Raw genomic sequence first — 16,241 nt, forward strand, 5'->3', positions numbered from 1 at the left:
CATAATTTTCGAGCTTTTCGATACCCCGTCCTATGAAGTCAAGCATGCAATTTGCTTTCTTCACCACCATTCCCACCTGTGCTGCCACTTTTAAGGATCTGTGGACCTGCACGCCCATATCTCTCTTTGTCTCTATGCCTCTGATGGTTCTACACGTGGCCCTTGGGCCGCAGGTTGCCTACCAGCCTCATTGTTGGCAGGTGCAGTACATGAAATTATTGGGATTCACTGGTCAGATGATTTCCGACTGCAGCAGTGTGACCCAGTAAGTTAATTAATACATATTATTCAAGCCATAACTATGGTGCTTTTATGGACGAAGACCTGGTGAGTAAATTCAAGTATCTGTGGCCAGAGGTGGCAGACGATGTATGTGTGGGAATGAAAATTAAGCAATGGATTGGCTCTGGCTGAAATAAATGGAAGAAGAGCAGTGGCACATTGTGTGATAGAAAAGCACTGAAATGAAGAATCTACAAATGTAATAAATGCTGCCGCAGTCGCAGTGGATTGCATTTGAATTTGTCACGTGTACCAAGGTACAGTGAAAAGTATAGTTCTGCATCCAGTCCAGACCAATTGTTCTATGAAAAACATAGAATATATGATAGATACACAAAGTGAATACATAGATCTAGACATTGGGTGAAGCATACAGAGTGTAGTGCTTGGACCTTAAGATGCTCTCCCCTTGGAGAACTGACTAGTGGTGATTTAACCTGAGGGTCACCACACCTCAGGCAAAGTTGAGAAGAAAAGGCCTTCATGAATAATCTGAGCTGATATGGGAATTCAACACTATTGGTGTTGCACCGCATCATGAATCAGCCATAAAACTATAACATATAGGAGCAAAATTGGGCCATACGGCCCATCGAGTCTGCTCTGCCATTCGATCAAGGCTGATGTTCCTCATCCCCATTCTCCTGCCTTACCCCCATAACCTCTGATCCCATTATTAATCAAGAAATTTCCTTATTAATCAAGAACAGATTTGGGCATGAGGTGCTGTCAACTACAGGGCTACAGACCAAGAGCTGGAAGGTGGAATTGGACAGAATATTTCTTAGAACAGAAGAACTAGCAGCAGGAGTAGGTGATTTAGCCTCTCGAGCCTGCTACATTGTTCAACACAATCATGGCTGATCTCATCATGGCCTCAACTTCACCATCCTGTCTGTTCGCTGTAACCCTTCAACCCATTACGAATTAAAAATCTGATTAATTTCTCCTTAAATTTACTCCCTATCCAAGCATCCATCACACTCTGGGGTAACGAATTCCACAGACTCACGACCCTTTGGGAGAAGTAGTTTCTCCTCATCTGTTTTAAATTTGCTACCCCTGATCCTGAAACCATGACCTCTCATTCTAGAATGCCCCACAAGAAGAAGCATTCGCTCCACATCTACTTTATCCATGGGCGGGGTTCTCCATTTGGGAGACTTTGGACGGGATTCTCCGCTTGCCGACCCAAAATCGTATTCGGCGATCGGGCGGAGAATCCCTTTTGTTGCCAAAATCGGGGGCGGCGCATGTTTTCGGATGCTCTACCCCCTCCAAAACAGCAACATCGGTGAGTACGTCGCACGCTGTTGGGATGGCCTCAGGACATGACCTGGAGGCCCTCCTCCAATGCTCTGCTGTCGATGTGCCGACTTCCCGATGGCATGGGACACGTGTGGTCTGCGTTTTCATCAACCTCACGTGGTGGCTGCGGACTGTGTCCAGCACCTCCACAGTCAGGGGGTGGAAACCGTTCCCCTCATCGGGGCGGCTTCGGCGGGGGGGACTGGTCTGGGGGTTACAAGGGGGTACTATCTGGCAGGCCGGGTCTGCACGCAGCCGGCGTCATGTTGTACAGCGCGACCGCTGCAGGACGTCGCCATGCGCATGCACGGTCACGGACCCGGCAATTCTCCAGCCGTTTCTGTCGAGAATGCTGGGAGTTTTACATGGCGCAGCTGCTAGCCCGCCACCGAGCGGAGCATCGGTGCGGGGGCTCCACTGACTTTTCATCGTAAAACTAGACACTTCCTCCTTTCATAGCCTCAAAATCGGAGAATCCAGCCCTATGTTCTCCCGCCGGAGCTGAATTGCAACAGTTTTACGATTCCCTTGCAGTCGTAAAGCGGGATGCAATTCAGTGTTCCGCCCATGCAAATTTATGTATGCCTGGAATATGAGGGATTCCCAGGGAATCCCACTATCTGGTTGCGGTCATGAGCACGTGGCCCAATAGCGAGGTCCTGGGGCTTGCCACCCCACCCCCAGCACCGCAAATTGACCCCGACCCCCTCACTGTAGTCCCCCACCCCTAGATTGCCTGGGTGCCCTCCCCACCACCAAGCATGGGGTGACCTGCCTTGCCACCTCCCCCCCCCCCCCCCCCCGGGAACCGTGTAATAGGGTGACCCCTTCAGGGACCCCCTACCTTAAGGAATCCCCTCCATAGACTTCCCCTCACACACAGCCTCCCCCCCCCCCCCCCCCCACACACACACTGAGAGAGAATTCAGAATGTCCAATTCACCTAACAAGCATGTCTTTCCGGACTTGTGGGAGGAAACCGAAGCGCCAGGAGGAAACCCACGCAGACACAGGGAGAACGTCATACTCCGCACAGAAATCGGCCCAAGCCAGGAATAAAACCCTGGCGCTGTGAAACAACAGTGCTAACCAAAATGCTATCGTGCCACCAAAGAGAGGTAAGTGCAATGAAATCTCATGCTTGAGTGATTGGAATGCACTTATACTTGGAATGCACTGACATCTCTTTGCTCTGGTCAATGTTCATAAACATTAGGGTTTCACATGCCACTGAAGTCCTGCAGGTGGTTTTCACAAGCTGTCAATCACAGACCACTACTAAAGTTGTGAATGGCCTGCAAATAATGGATCCATGGGGACCAGAGGCAGGCACAGCTGCTCTCTTTAGAGGAATTGTTACGTGGATCTGCAAGGTAAGTATCACAGCTATAATGCTCCCCACTGCCCCTGCCTGGATTGCTCTCTAACTTCCAGACAGGGATCCCTTTACTGGAGGGGTGGTACTCTGTTGGTGGGGGGGGGGGGGGGCGGGAGGGGGGGCTCTGCCTGTTGGGGTGGTCTGTGGAGGGGGTTCCTTTCATCAGGAGGTCTCTGTGTGGGTCGCCCTATTACAGGGGTCCCGGGAGGGAATCTCCCTATTACAGGGGTCCCTGGGGGATTCCCCTATTATAGAGGCCCCTGTAGGAGTGGGGGGTGGGGGGGGGGGTCTGCTAGAGGAGGTGTTGGCAGGCAGTGCATTGTTTGACAGGGGTGATCCTCAAATGGGCTCAGATGGTCTCTACCACTGTGGCGCTGGACCTCACGGTGGGCCAAGGGAGCAGCCATTGCCCATTTGACCCACTGCAAGGTACCCCGCATCAGTTCACGATTACTAAGCCCAAAAGTGATCCGCGCCCACGTGATTTCCAGCCACGGGGACTGGTGATTCATGGGAGGCCGGAGAATAGGGCGCCAGGCCTGCTAAATAAATGCAAATGGATCATTAAGACCCATTTGCATTTATTTACATCACCCCCCCCCCACCTGTGTGCGTTGTGGACCTTGTTCACATCGCCAGCGGGGGGTCAGAGCATTGCGGCGCTGATCCCAATTTTTCAACCGACGCCCAATTCTCTGTCCCATCAGGGAACACATTCCGGGCATCCCGGGAGGGGGAATTCCACCCCATACCTTTTATCATCTTATATACCTCAATTTGATCTCCCCTCATTCTTCTAAACTCTAGAAAGTATAGGACTAAACTACTGAATCTCTCTTCATAAGACAAACCCCTCATCTCTTGAATCAATCTAGTAAATGTCCTCTGAACTTCCTCCAATGCCGCTACATCTTTCCTGAAATATGGGGACCAAAACTGTGAAGAATATTTCAGGTACAGTCTCACCAATGCCTTGTGTAGTTGCAATAACACTTTCTTACCTTTATATTCTATTCCATTAGCCATAAATGCCAACATTCCATTCATGTCCTTTGTTACCTTCTGTACCTACATGCTAGTTTTCTGCGACTCATGCACAAGAACACCCAGATCCCTCTGCACTGGAGCACCCCGAAGTCTCTCCCCATTTGGATTATAAGTTGCCTTTCCATTTTTCTGACCAAAATGGATGACCTCACACTCATCCACTTTAAACTCCATCTGCCACATTTTGGCACACTGGATGGGTTCTTATTTCCACATTGCAATTTATTGGCCCACTTATCATAGTGGCATCTGCAAATTTGGCAATCCAGCCAAGTTAGCTAATCTACAAGATGGTTGCAAGCTCTACTTTGTTGGATGTTGCAGAAACTTATGACTGAAGTCAAGGCGAAGAGCAACTGATACTGATGGGGCATTGTCATGTGAGAGTACCTTTAAGAAATGGGTGTTTATAAATGGGTATGTATATAAATATCTGTAGTGAGAGTACCTTTAAGAAATGGGTGTTTACTACTGCAGTGATGTCAGAGAGTTGGTGGAGCTGGGCTGTCTGTCAGCTTTTTACTTTTGTTTTAGGCTGTTTGCTAAAGGGTGTGTTTTAGTATCATTTTCAGAACTGGATAGCTGCAGTCACAGCCAGAAGATGTATGAGTCTCTCTCTCTGTAATCTAAAGACTGTAAATCGATCCTTTGGTGATTTAAAACTAATAACTGCTCTCAGTAGTGACTTTAACCTGATGTGCTTCTCTTTAAAGGCTTTTTAAAGTCTTATGGATGTGGAAAGGGCAGCTTAAGGAATACTGAGTGTTGTATTCTTTGGACGTTTTATTTGAATTGATGGTTGCTAAAATGTTCACTGTATGTTTTAAAAAGGTTAACTTGAGTTCATAGAATAAACATTGTTTTGCTTTAAAAAATACTTTTTCAATTCTGCTGTACCACACCTGTAGAGTGGGCCGTGCGCTCCACATACCACAATCTATTAAAAGTTGTGGGCCAGGTGAACTCCATGATACACTTTGGGGTTCTGTAAACCCTGGCCCATAACAAACTGGGGGCTCGAGGGGGATAAAAGTCTATCTATTGGAATCGCTTAGTGAACTTAAAGGCAGTGAGAGGTGAACATATTGTGGTTGCTTTTCAGGTGTGGTATTCTAGTTTAAGTGGGGAGTGTGTTGTGGACAATGGCTCTTTCAGCGGCTCTGAAGTTTTTGGGGGTGAAGACAGTCACACGCAGTACCTTACGGACAGAGGCTAAAAGCAGCCTGTTAGATTTGGCAAAAACATTGCAGTTAACATTACCTGACAAAGTGTGAAAAGACGAGGTAATTATGGTGGTGGCTAAGCATTGAAAGTTGCCTGAGATTCAGTTTGACTCATTGGAAATGGCAAAAATTCAGTTACAAATTGAACATGGGAAAGAATTAAAGCAGCTTGAATATGAAAGAGAGGAAAAAGAAAGAGAGAGAGAGGAAAAAGAAAGAGAAAGAGATAGAGAGGAAAAAGAAAGAGAGAGAGAGGAAAAGGAAAAGGAGAGAGAAGAAAGGAGAAAAGAAAAGAAAGAATAGCCCTAGCAGAACAAAAAGAAAGAGAAAGGGACATACAGATCAGGGAAAAAGATAAAGAGAGAGAGTTTGAACTTCAGAAAATGGCCATGAAACATGACAGTCAGTTAAAATTGGCAGACGTAAAGGGAAACGTACAGTTGGATGATAGTGATGAGGATAGTGAGAAAGAGCACCAAAGTCGAAGGCTTGGTGGGAATCTATTTAAATATGTCCAAGCATTGCCAAGGTTTGATGAGAAGGAGGTAGAAGCCTTTTTCATTTCATTTGAGAAGGTAGCTAAACAAATGAAATGGCAACAGGACATTTGGGTATTACTGATTCAAACAAAGCTGATAGGTAGGGCTAGTGAAGTGTTTGCATCACTATCGGAGGAGGTATCTGGGACGTATGAAGAGGTGAAAAAATCCATCTTAGGTGCATATGAATTAGTGCCTGAAGCTTCAGACAAAGGTTTAGAAATTTAAGGAAAGAATTTGTTCAAACATATATGGAGTTTGAAAGGCTCAAACAGAGCAATTTTGATAGGTGGATAAGGGCTTTGAAAATAGACCAAACGTATGAAGCTCTCAAAGAAATTATACTTTTGGAGGAGTTTAAAAATTCAATTCCTGATGTAGTGAGAACTCATGTGGAAGTTAAAACTGCGAGGTTAGCAGCAGAAATGGCAAGATGATTATGAATTAGTTCATAAATCAAAGCTTGGTTTCCGACATCAGTTTCAGCCTGTGAGGGATAGAAATTGGGGACCTGAGAAATACTCAAGTGGTAACGGTAAAGGTGATCTGATGGGAGATAATAAGGAGAGTGTACCTCAGGTAAAAAAATAAATCCAGGAGGGTGGAAAAGAAATGAAAAGTTTCAAATGTTTTCACTGTCATAAACGAGGCCATGTAAAGTCACAGTGTTGGTGGTTGAAGAAAAGCACTGGGAAGACTGATGTGGTAAAACAGGATAAGACAGTAGGGTTTGTTAAAGTGGTAAAGGAAAACCCAAGTGAAGCAAAGGAGGGGCAAAAGATTGTACAGCCTGATCAAGAGATGATTGATAAGAAGGTACCAGATCTCTTTAAAGAATTTACTTTTCTGGGTAAAGTTTATCATGTGTATCAGGAGGAGCAGGTAAAGAAGTCACAATTTTAAGAGATACGGGAGCTAGTCAATCTTTAATGGTAAGAGATGAGGAGTTATGTAGTTTAGGAAGAATGTTGCCAGAGAAGGTGGTAATATGTGGAATTCAGGATGAGAGGAGTAGTGTTCCATTATATAAGGTAAGGTTGGAAAGTCCAGTGAAGAGTGTTGAAGTGGTAGTAGGAGTAAGCGAGAAACTATCTTGTCCAGGAATACAGTTTATCTTGGGTAATGATGTAGCTGGACCGCAGGTGGGAGTGATGCCTACTGTTGTTGATAAGCCAGTGGAAAATCAGACAACTGAAGTGTTGAAGGACGAATATCCTGGGATTTATCCAAATTCTGCAGTAACAAGGTCGCAAAGTCACAGGTTAAGACAAGAGGAGAAATCAGAGTGAAGATGACTTTGAAGTGCAATTATCAGAAACAATTTTTGATCAGATGGTTGAAAAAGAGCAAGAACAGGTGGAGGATGGGGCGGATATTTTTAGTTCAGGAAAATTGGCGGAGGTACAACAGAAAGATGTAGAAATAAAACGGATGTATCAGAAAGCATACACGGAAGAGGAATCTGAGTGTATACTAGAGTGTTATTACTGTAAAAGTAATGTCTTGATGAGAAAATGGCGCCCTTTACATATGCAGGCAGATGAAAAGTGGGCAGAAGTTCATCAAGTAGTATTGCCGGTAGAGTATAGAAAGGAGGTGTTGCAAGTTGCACACGAGGCACCAGTGGGAGATCATTTGGAAATAAGGAAAACTCAAGCTAAAATCCAGAAACATTTTTATTGGCCTGGACTACATAAAGATGTAGTTAAATTTTGTCAATCATGTCACACATGTCAAGTGAAAGGGAAACCTCAAGCAGTGATAAAACCAGCACCCTTAATACCCATTCCAACATTTGAGGAACCTTTTACAAGGGTCCTAAATGATTGCGTAAGACCGCTTCCTAAAACAAAAAGTGGGAATCAATATCTTTTGACTATAATGGATGTGTCTATTACGTTTCCAGAGGCCATTCCAGTACATAATATTACAGATAAAAAGATTGTGGAGAAGTTACTTAAATTCTTTACTCGATATGGACTACCCAAAGAAATACAATCGGATCAAGGATCAAATTTTACCTCGAGGTTATTCAAAGAAGTTATGGATAGCTTAGGAATAAAACAATTTAAATCAACTGTGTACCAACCAGAATCGCAGAGAGCGTTAGAAAGGTGGCATCAGACATTAATGACAGTGTTGAGGGCTTATTGTCACGATGATCCAGAGGATTGGGATAAAGGAATTCCATTCGTACTGTTTGCAATTAGGGATGCACCTAATGAGTCAACCACTTAAATTGTTTTAGGAAAAATTGGTGAGTGAGAAATCAGAACCTACATCATTGGATTACCTGCCAAATTTTAAGGAATGATTAAATAGAGCAGGTGAATTGGCTAGACAACATTTGAAAGTCGCACAAAATGTGATGAAACGGGTCACAGACAAGAAATCCAAAGTTCGTAGTTTTGCCAGTGGAGATAAAGTTTTAGTATTGTTAACAGTGGTAGGTTAGCCTTTAAAAGCTAGGTTTTGGGGACCTTATCGGATTAAAAGGAAATTAAGTGATGTGAATTGTGTGGTAAGAACGCCGGATAGGAGGAAAACTCACCGTGTGTGTCATGTGAATATGCTTAAAAGGTACTTTAGAAGAAAGGAGAGGAAAAGTAGGAGGTTTTAATGATTCCAGCTCAGTGACGAACCAAATCCAGATGACTTTGAATTTGACATACCTCATATTAAATTGGAAAATGAGGATGTTCTTAAAAATTGGGATAAATTGTTGAGTTACCTTCCAGAGGAAAAATGGACTGACCTGAAAGAGTTATTGATATCACATGGGCAAGTTTGTAGAGATAAATTGGGACGTACTAAAATGTCTATACATGATGCAAATGTGGGAAATGCTGTTCCAATCAAACAACATTGATATAAACTTAACCCTTTAAAATTGGCACAGGTTAACAAAGAGATTGAGAGTATGCTTAAAAATGGCATAATTGAAGTGGGTTGCAGCCAATGGAGCTCACCCATAGTGATGGTACCTAAACCAGACAGTACCCAACGGTTGTATGTGGACTATGGAAAGGTTAATGCAGTTGCAAGAACGGACTCTTATCCTATCCCATTTTTGGATGTTTGGAGGATTGCATTGAGAAAGTGGGACAATCAGCTTTTATTTCCAAATTGGAGTTACTTAAAGGTTACTGGCAGGTACCTTTTATCCAAAAGGGTGAAGGAGATTTCAGCTTTTGTGACACCAGATGGTATGTACCAATTCAAAGTTATGCAATTTGGCATGAAAACCGCCCCAGTCACATTTCAACGGTTAACTAACAAAGTTGTTTCAGGATTACCCAATTGTGCTGTATACATCGACGATCTGGTAATTTTCAGCCAGACACGGAAAGAACATTTAAAACATCTGATGGAGTTATTCGATCGACTTCAGGAAGCGGGTTTGATGGTAAACCTAGCCAAAAGTGAATTTGGAAAAGCCCAAGTCACTTTCCTTGGCCATACAATCGGACAGGGTCGAATGGTCCCACGGAATGTGAAACCAAAAGTTATTGGAGACACAAAGGGAAATAATGCGATTTCTTGGCATGAGTGGATTTGATCGAACATTTGTTTGTAGCAAAATGTTTGTAGCGTGGTTGCTGCACTGATGGACTTGCTGAAGAAACGTCAAACATTTCAGTGAACAGCGGAATTTCAACAGGCTTATGACTGCCTGAAAGCTGTGACAACCAATGTTCCTGTGTTGGAGAATTACAAGGGACTCTGTGATCAGATTGAACTAAAGTATCTGACTTTAAAGAGACATGCCAAGGTGTAGAGAAATGGATGGATCGTGCAGAGACCTTCTTGTTCAAAGAGACTGTAAATGGAGAGGGATTCCAGTTGGAGGAAGAAGAACAAAAAAATGGACTATATTATTATACCTGTTTGCATGTGTTTTTTTTTAAACAAGAAGTATATTTACTGTGTGCATTTCTTAAAGGATAGTGAAAAGGCGAAAAATGAAACCATCTTGAAGTTGATGGTTTATTTTTTTTCTTGGGGGGAGGTGTCATGTGAGAGTACCCTTAAGAAATGGGTATTTATAAATGGATACGTATATGAATATCTGTAGTGAGAGTACCTTTAAGAAATGGGTGTTTACTACTGCATTGATGTCAGAGAGTGCGTGGAGCTGAGCTGTCTGTTAGCTGTTTACTTTCATTTTAGGATGTTTGCTGTAGGGTGTGTTTTAGTTTTGTTTTCAGAGCTGGATAGCTGCAGTCACAGCCAGAAGGTGTATGAGTCTCTCGCTCTGTAATCTAAAGACTGTAAATCGATCCTTTGGTGTTTTAAAACTGATAATTGCTCTCAGTAGTGACTTTAACCTGATGTGCTTCTGTTTACAGGCTTTTTTAAGTCTTATGCAAGTTAAAAGGACAGCTTAACGATTACTTAGTGTTGTATTCTTTGGGACTATATTTGAATTGATGGTTGCTAAGATGTTCACTGTATGTTTTAAAAAGGTTAACTTGAGTTCATAGAATAAACATTGTTTTGCTTTAAAAAACACTTTTCCATTTCTGCTGTACCACACCTGTAGAGTGGGCCGTGTGCTCCCCATGCCACAATCTATTAAAAGTTGTGGGTCAGGTGAACTCCATGATACACTTTGGGGTTCTCTAAACCCTGGCCTATAACAAGCATGGATGATGAAATGATATGTAAAGTGACAAAAAAAAGGACACGCTCAGAAACAAGTACTTCAGAGGTCATTGAAGATTGTGGATTTGTCAAATAAAGTAACTGAGAAGAGATTGAAATGGTTTGGTCATCTATTGCAAAGAGATGTGGTGTGATCAGCGATGGAGTTGAAACTGCCAGGTAGAAGACGTGGATAGCCTAAGATCAGATCGAAGAATGCAATGATGAGAGACTTAAACGTAATGCAAATTGAAGATGAATGGAGGACAACCCCAAGTAAAATGGGAGAAGAACAAAGAACAAAGAAATATGCAGCACAGGAACAGGCCCTTCGGCCCTCCAAGCCCGTGCCGACCATGCTGCCCGACTAAACTACAATCTTCTACACTTCCTGGGTCCGTATCCCTCTATTCCCATCCTATTCATGTATTTGTCAAGATGCCCCTTAAATGTCCCTATCGTCCCTGCTTCCACTGCCTCCTCCGGTAGCGAGTTCCAGGCACCCACTACCCTCTGCGTAAAAAACTTGCCTCGTACATCTACTCTAAACCTTGCCCCTCTCACCTTAAACCTATGCCCCCTAGTAATTGACCCCTCTACCCTGGGGAAAAGCCTCTGACTATCCACTCTGTCTATGCCCCTCATAATTTTGTATACCTCTATCAGGTCGCCCCTCAACCTCCTTCGTTCCAGTGAGAACAAACCGAGTTTATTCAACCTCTCCATACCAGGCAACATTCTGGTAAATCTCTTCTGCACCCTCTCTAAAGCCTCCACATCCTTCTGGTAGTGTGGCGACCAGAATTGAACACTATACTCCAAGTGTGGCCTAACTAAGGTTCTATACAGCTGCAACATGACTTGCCTATTCTTATACTCAATGCCCCGGCCAATGAAGGCAAGCATGCCGTATGCCTTCTTGACTACCTTCTCCACCTGTGTTGCCCCTTTCAATGACCTGTGGACCTGTACTCCTAGATCTCTTTGACTTTCAATACTCTTGAGGGTTCTACCATTCACTGTATATTCCCTACCTGCATTAGACTTTCCAAAATGCATTACCTCACATTTGTCCGTAAGCTGAATATAGAAGTCATACATGGTGCTATTATTCTGCAGCAGCCCATGGCGGGTATATTATTTAAAAATCCTGAAGCAATGAACAGATAGCTGTTGAGAGATCAAGGCTATCTTTGTTGAAATGGCTGATGATCACAACTGGAAACTCCAGTCAGCAGTAAAATGCAGATACAATGAGGCCCCTGCCACTCACCAAAGTTTTTGTTGCATGCACCATAAAGAGGCCGAAGCAGCAATTCCATTGTTTGCACCATTCAGGTGAGATGTTGCAAAGAGTCCAACATCATCACCATCTGCTGCCCACTGGACAATTTAACACCAAAGAGGAATCAGCTGATCTTGCCCTCATGTTTTTGTTCAAATAAGAAATGCTGTATTGGGACACTTTTAAAAACAAGTCCTATCATTAATTTCTGTTGACTTACAAACTGACATGGGACTCTAGTTTGTAATTAGATGTCTTTTCTTTCCGTGAACTGCAGTGAAACAGTGTAATTAAAGGTACTCTATTTTTATGCTTTCTCTTTTCCACTGAAATTTTGTAGATGCTTCAATTAAAGATAGCTCTCCAGTGATTTGAGCATATTTAGCTACTTCTGTTTCTACTTAAACATTCCCTCTGTTTCTAACACTCAAAGAAATGCCAGAACCTGTACTGAAAAATAATGGAACGCAAGCAAACAAAGTGCATAGTGCAATCCTGTCATAACCAACAACAAATTGCATTTAACACCTTTAATATAGAAAGACATCTTAAGTGCTCAACAGAGGCATGAGCAGAAAACAGACATTGAGCCAAGTAAACACGAGGAAAAGGTATGGTTTTGCAAAGGGGCAGAGGGAGGAAGTAGGAATAAGGGATATGGAGGAGGAATTGCAGAGTACAAAACTCGAACAGATGAAATAATGGTCCCCAGTGATGTTAGGGGAGGTTAAACAAAAATCAGATTCAGATGAATGGGGAGTTTGGATGGGGGCCGGGATTCTCCAATCCCACGCCTGGCTGGAGAATCGCCGGGGGGGGGGAGGTGCGAGAATTGCGCCACGCTGCTCAGACGCGGGGCCGCCGATTCTCCGGCTACCGGAGAATTGGCGGCAATCGCGCCCGCCGCACCAGTCGGGGGCCGTTGAAAGCGGGCTCCTCAGCGATTCTCCACGCTCGATGGGCCGAGTGCTCGCCGAGTTCCGCTGGCGTGGGTTACGTATGCTCCCACCTGGCAGGACCTCAGAGTTCTGGCTGCGGGGGCCATCCTGGTGGGGGGGGGGGTGGCGGGGGGATCCAACACCGGGGGGGGGGGGTGGGGGGGCTCCATGGTTGCCAGGCCCGCGATCGGGGCCTACCGATCGGCAGGCGGCTAATTCCGGGGGGGCACCTGTGTTCCTCTGCGCCAGGCCCCTATAGAGCTCCGCCATATTGCCCGAGGCCTGGGGCAGAGACGGCAACCCACGCGCATGCGCAGACCCGTGCCGACCGTGGTGCACATGCGCGGACCCGCTCCAGCCGTGGCGCACATCGCACCAGCCGTGGCGAGAATCGCTGGGGGGCGGCATCAATTCCGCCCCGCCGCCCCGACGCTGCCCTCGATATTCTCCGGCAGCCAAAAATTCCCGCCGACGGGAATCGCGCCGTGCGCCTTGCAGAATAGCGAGGGCCGGCACGATGCTATGGTCCCTGGGGCTGCTCCAATTTTACAGGCCGGATGGGCCAAAGTCCCGCCGATGTGACCATGGGTCACGTCGGCGCAAATCAAACAACACTTTTAATGGCGTCAATCAGTCGTGCTGGTTGATGCCGGCCACCGTGGAGGTAGGGGCGGCCACCGGAGAAGTGACGGCATGGCCATAGCTGGGGGGGGGGGGGGGGGGCGGGGGGGGGGGGTGAAATTCCATAACTGGAAACTCCAGTCAGAAGTAAAATGCAGATACAATGAGGCCCCTGCCACTCACCAAAGTTTTTGTTGCATGCACCATAAAGAGGCTGAAGCAGCAATTCCATTGTTTGCACCATTCAGGTGAGATGTTGCAAAGACTCCAACATCATCACCATCTGCTGCCCACTGGACAATTTAACACCAAAGAGGAATCAGCTGATCTTGCCCTCATGTTTTTGTTCAAATAAGAAATGCTGCATAGCCAAGTATAGCTGAGTGGTTGGTGCGGAACACGCATTTCTCCTTATTGTAGGTGAGGTTAAGGAGTTTGGTGGTATGGAGGAATATTTGGAGGTTGGCGTCATGATCCTGCTGATCGTGGCCACAGATGGTGACGTTATCTATGTACGGGAAGGTGGCCCGCAGCCCGTACTGGCCAACCATTCGGTCCATCTCGTGCTGGAAGACCGAGACCCCATTGGTGACGCCGAAGGGAACTCTGAGGAAATGATAGACGCGGCCATCCGCTTCAAACGCAGTGTATTGGCGGTCCTCCGGGCGGATGGGGAGCTGGTGGTAGGCGGACTTCAAGTCTACTGTGGAGAAGATTCAATACTGCGCAATCTGATTGACCATGTCAGATATGCGTGGGAGCGGGTACGCGTTGAGCTGCGTGTACCGATTGATGGTCTGGCTGTAGTCAATGACCATCCTGTGCTTCTCCCCAGTCTTCACTACCACCACTTGAGCTCTCCAGGGGCTGTTGTTGGCCTCAATGATCCCCTTCCGCAGAAGCCGTTGGACCTCTGACTTGATAAAGGTTCTGTCCTGCGCACTGTACCGTCTGCTCCTAGTTGTGACGGGCTTGCAGTCCAGGGTGAGGTTTGCAAACAGCGAAGGTGGATCGACCTTAAGGGTCGTGAGGCTGCAGACCGTATGGGGGGGGGCAGGGGTCTGCCGAATTTCAAAGTAAGGCTTTGGAGGTGGCATTGGAAATCAAGGCCTAGTAACAGGGTAGCGCAGAGGTGGGGGAGGATGTAGAGCATGAATTTGCTGAACTCTATGCCCTGAACGGTGAGGGTTGCAACACAATACCCCCGGATTTCAACGGAATGGTATCCGGAGGACAGGGAGAATTTCTGGGTGACGGGGTGTACCGTGAGGGAGTAGCGCCTTACCGTAGCAGGGTGGATGAAGCTCCCTGTGCTCCCGGAGTCAAAGAGGCAGATCGTCGTGTGCCAGTTGATCTTCACTGTCGTCGTAGTGGTCGCGAGGTTGCAGGGCCAAGATTGATCCAGGGTGATGGAGGTGAGCTGCGGAAGATGTTTGGAAGTTCCGGGCTGATCAACTGTGGCGGAGGTATCAGTAGGCAGCGAACAGCCAGCCACGCAGGGGCCTTGAGGCGCGGTCCAAAATGGTGCCGAAGATGGGGGCGCCCACGGGGCGCACATGCCGGGTGGCATCAAAGATGGTGGCACCCACGAGCCGCACATGGCTTGCGGCGGAGAAGATGATGGCGCCCCTGGATCGCACGTGGGGGGGTGTAGTAATGCCGGGCCTGGCAACAACGGCGACCGACTGGGTCTGGCAAACGGAAACAAAGTGGCACTTCTTCCCACACCCGTTGCAGGTCGTGCTCCGTGCCGGGCAGCTCTGCCTGGGATGTTTACTCTGTCCACAAAGATAACACTTGGGCTCCCTGGTGTTGGCTGGCTGCCGCGCGGCACAGGCTTGCGGTGAGCTGGAGTCAGCAGCTGATGGAGCCCACGATGCCCACGAAGGTCTACGTACGTAGACTTCATGCCCGTGACATAAGTGTCTCTGATTAATAGTTTGGTGTGTTGGACTGCTGAAATTGCCTGGCAGTCATAGTTCCTACCGAGAATCTGTAAGGCCCGCAAGAAATCGTCCAGAGTCTCCCATGGGTGTCGCCGTCTCGTGACCAGGAGGTGCCTGGTGTACACTTGATTCACTGACTTAACATAATGTCCCTTTAGGAGCGTCATCGCTTCTGTGTAGGTAGGCGCATCCTGGATGAGGGGAAAAACTTCAGGGCTCACCCGTGAGTAGAGGAGCTTCTGTGGGTCCGAGAGGTCTTCAGTGGCTGCTCTGAGGTAGCCTTCGAAGCAGGCTAGCCAGTGGTCGAAGGTGGATGTGGCATTGGCTGCGTGAGGGCTCAGCTCCAGGCGATCAGGCTTGAGTAGGATGTTCAACTTTTAAAATCTTGTGCAATAAATTGATGTACCGTCCATTACCACGAGACGAGAATGGTGAAACAATCGAGGCTTTATTACACAAGATGTTGTGCCTCCTTTAGCTGGAACCAGAATGGGAGCAGCGCAGGAGAGCTTACACTTTTATACGCCGCCTGCTGGGAGGAGCCAACAGGCAGGGATTTACCGTAGTACCTTTAATACACAGGCAGTGCCGTAATACCTACAATATATCACTAGTGGTGTTTACCACATCATGGACAACATTGCATCACTCTTCGGTGCCAGTTTGGAGTTTCTGAACTGGGCTCATTAGCCAGGTCTAATGTGGGTGAACCTCATCACCCATGCTCTGGAAACGATGTGGGGGAAACAAATGGTTGTGGCACAAGGGGGTTGTTTAGAATAGCACGATAACATTGTGGATAGCACAATTGCTTCACAGCTCCAGGGTCCCAGGTTCGATTCCCGGCTTGGGTCACTGCCTATGCAGAGTCTGCACATTCTCCCCGTGTGTGCGTGGGTTTCCTCCGGGTGCTCCGGTTTCCTCCCACAGTCCAAAGATGTGCGGGTTAGGTGGATTGGCCATGCTAAATTGCCCATAGTGTCCAAAATTGCCCTTAGTGCTGGGTGGGGTTACTGGGTTATGGGGATAG

The sequence above is a fragment of the Scyliorhinus torazame genome, chromosome 2, assembly GCF_047496885.1.
Source record: "Scyliorhinus torazame isolate Kashiwa2021f chromosome 2, sScyTor2.1, whole genome shotgun sequence".
In the NCBI taxonomy this organism is placed as follows: domain Eukaryota; kingdom Metazoa; phylum Chordata; class Chondrichthyes; order Carcharhiniformes; family Scyliorhinidae; genus Scyliorhinus; species Scyliorhinus torazame.